Raw genomic sequence first — 3,671 nt, forward strand, 5'->3', positions numbered from 1 at the left:
ATGATCATAGCTTTTTATCATAATGGCATCAAATGCCAAGCATGCTCATCTTACATAACAAATCCAATCACGCATCAAATTCACACCAAATATATTAGAGCTCAAAAACATTGTTTTTATTTCTTAATTCATAACATTTCTCATAAAATTCATTTTCTTTAGTCTTCTTAAAATCGTAATGTAAGCTTAATTTAGAATTCAAGTAATTCATGAAAATTCTCATACTTAAACATAATTACTTAACATAGGAAAACTTTCTCATAAACTCATTTTCTTTTTAAACTTTCTTTAGGTCATAGTGAGATTTATCATAAATAAATTCTTATCAATTAAATCATACTTTCCTTATGCAAAATTCAAAGCATAAACACTTTAAGCACTCATTTCTCATAAACTTTAATCATATGGAAGTTATCAAATTTATCATACTTATGTAATATACATAGCATAACATGGAAGGTTACAGCATCACTTAATAATAAATAATGTAAGCCTTACCACCCTAGGGTGGTTTGGCCTCTTTATGGAAATCAAGGGGAGGAATTTCCTCCTTCAATCAAGCATGCTAACATAACTCTTATGCACCCAAATAACCATTTAGATCCTCATCATGCATCAATTAAACCAATTTCACATTTTTCCCCAAAATTTCCAACAATTTACTCATAGGAAAAATTACCAAACATAACATATGTACAATTTAACTTTAACATCATTTAGATATGTCAATAACAATAAATTAGAGATTAATCAAAGCATTAATTAAAGAGAGAAACTCATACCCTTACTTCACATATGGTTCGGCCAACATGAAAGAATAAGGGTTGGAGTTTCTCTCAACCCGCTAATCATACTAACAATGTTCAAATACACCCAAGAGCACAATTATACAATCAAAGTTCAACAATTTAATCAATTCATACAAAATCCCCAAATTTCCACATAATAGCATAAATTCACAAAATCAAAAATTCAAAGAAGGAAAGTGTATTTATGAACACTAACCTTAAAACAAGCTTTGGCAAGCTTAAATTAAAGCTCTCTAAGCTTTATCTTTGTCTTTCCCCTTAGTAGAGGGTTCTCCAACCTCTACATAAATGAAAATCAAAAATCAACACAAAGAAACAAATAAAAGAAGAATTTAGAGCATGAATAAACATGTATATGCTAAAAGAAGAATCTAAACGCAAAAACAAGAAATTAATCATCAAGTAGAAATTCTCCAAATTTCATAAAAATAATCACCACAAATCACTTCTCAAGCTTAATTCAAGTAGGAATTGAAGAAAAACAAAGAGAAGAAGAAGAAGAGAGTAACGCCTACGTGGAGGAGAAGAAGAAGAAGAAAGAAAATGGTTGCTCAATAATTGGAGTTGACTTATATAAAGCAACAAAAGGGTGTTTTAGTCTTTAACCACTATTGAGTGGCTAAGATTACGTCAATGGTACTCTAATCTAATGGCTAAAAATATTCTCCAATTAAATTCTTTCAAAATATTATTTATATCAACAAAATTCTTAAATTTACTCCATAAAAATAATTCCTCAAATTTCCTTAATTATTAAAACACCATAATTCACTATTCACTAATTATCTAAATTCTCCAAATAAATTTATTATTTACTTTCTACCGATAAAAACCATTCATGCATACTCCAAAAATATTAAATAAAATATAAAATATAAACAGTAATTTTTTCAGACCAAAATAATACCGATTCCTAGATCGGTAGTACTATTCACAGACAAGTGGTACTATTCATAGACCGGTAAACTACTATTTCAGACTGTGAATACTCAAATTTTGAGGCTCAAAAAGCCAGTTTTTCCGGCCGCGGCAATGGCGGCCGCCCTCGAAGAGCCAATTTTCCCGGACTGCAAACAATCCGACCGGACCAAAGGCCATTTTGGAAGTTCACCGAAAGTATGCCAATATGGTACTTGAAATGTCCGAAAAATTATGAGGATCGCGGAACTGGTCCCGGAATATTTTTTGGAGGTCCGAAACTCCCGAAAAAGCCTCTGGAACGAGAAAAAAAGCACACGGGTCGATGTGCCCGCCCTCAGGGGTGGGCACGCCCGCCCCCCCAGGGCGGGCCAGCCCACCCTCAAGGGCGGTCCAGCCCGCCCTCAAGGGGCAGCACGCCTGCCCCCTTTGGGGCGGGCACGCCCGCCCTCAAGGGTGGGCCTGCTCGCCCCCAAGGGGCTGGCACGCCCGCCCCCCTGAGGCGGGCAAGACGGCCCTCGGGTCTCCTTTTTTCCTATAAAATTGGCCCTGGGCCTCCGTTTTTACTGTCAGTCTGTGTTGACGGACGCTCCTTCTCCCCTACGCTCTTTGCGATTCTTTACCGCTTTTCTGCATTTTTAGTTTAGCTTTAATTGCTTTCTTGCTTTGTTAAGTGGTCATTAAAATCAAATTAATTAATATTACCTTAACGAGGAGCTTAACCTGGAGTTAAGAAGCGGTCGACGATTAAATCAGGTACATGAACTAGATTCTGCCTATTTAATTTTAGCACTTCATGCATACTTCTCTTCTACTCCTAATAATTCTACAATTGCATAAAAGCATTCACGTCAATCATTAGGCAAATAAACTGCCTCAATTAAATAAATTTAGGCCGAACGCCCGGTTAGTCAATAATCGTGGTGAGAAGCTTAAATCCGACAATATTGGCTTAAAATACCTAGTTAATTAATAACTACGGTGTATTTGCCTATTTCGAACAGTTCGGTTAAAAGTCCAATTAATCAATAATTGCGGCTAAAGACCTTAATAAATCACGTTTTTTTGGGCAACAAATTGCCTACAGTTTAATCAATCACATTGTTGGCAACAAATTGCCTATGGTTTAATCAATCGCTTTTGGCAAACAAATTGACTATAAGTAAGATCAACCATTTTTTAGCGACAAATCGCTTAAATCACTCTTTTTGGCTAAAAGCCTTAAAATCAATCAATTTTTGGCGACAATCGCCCAATCATCAGCTTTTGGCACACAGATTGCCTAAATCAACTTTTTTTGGCTAAAAGCCTTAAAATAATCAATTTTGGCGACAATCGCCTAAATCACATCAATTTTTGGCAACAATTGCCTAAATCAATCCATTTTGGCGACAATCGCCCAATCAACATTTTTTGGCAATCAAATTGCCTAAATCACTCTTTTTGGCTAAAAGCCTTAAAATCAATCATTTTGGCGACAATCGCCTAAAATCAATCATTTTGGCAATCAAATTGCCTAAATCAATCTTTTTGGCTAGAAGCCTTAAATCAGTCAATTTTTGGCAATAAAATTGGCCAATCAACATTTTGGCAACAAACGCCAAATCAAATCAATCAATTCTTTGGCAAAATGCCTAAACAAAATGCACGAAGCATACACACACTCATGCATTAAGCATACCCATTCAAAGCCCTTCAAAGAAGGCCTATCGAACTACGTCAACTTTGATCTTCCAATCAAACGGAAGTACGTAGGCACGTTTGGGATTTAACTCCGAGCGGCAAGTCAAAATCACATTTCATTGGTTTAAATCACATTAATCACCCTGCAAAGCATTCATTCCTAGGTTAGTTCATCAGCATGACATAGTCTCGGGATCCATCTCGGGTTTGTAGACCATGCTTTAACATTGGGTTAATTAATCTAGTAATTAGGTTAATTAA

This window comes from Jatropha curcas, chromosome 4 (genome assembly GCF_041381405.1).
Source record: "Jatropha curcas cultivar XTBG-Jc1 chromosome 4, XTBG_Jcur_1.0, whole genome shotgun sequence".
NCBI lineage: Eukaryota > Viridiplantae > Streptophyta > Magnoliopsida > Malpighiales > Euphorbiaceae > Jatropha > Jatropha curcas.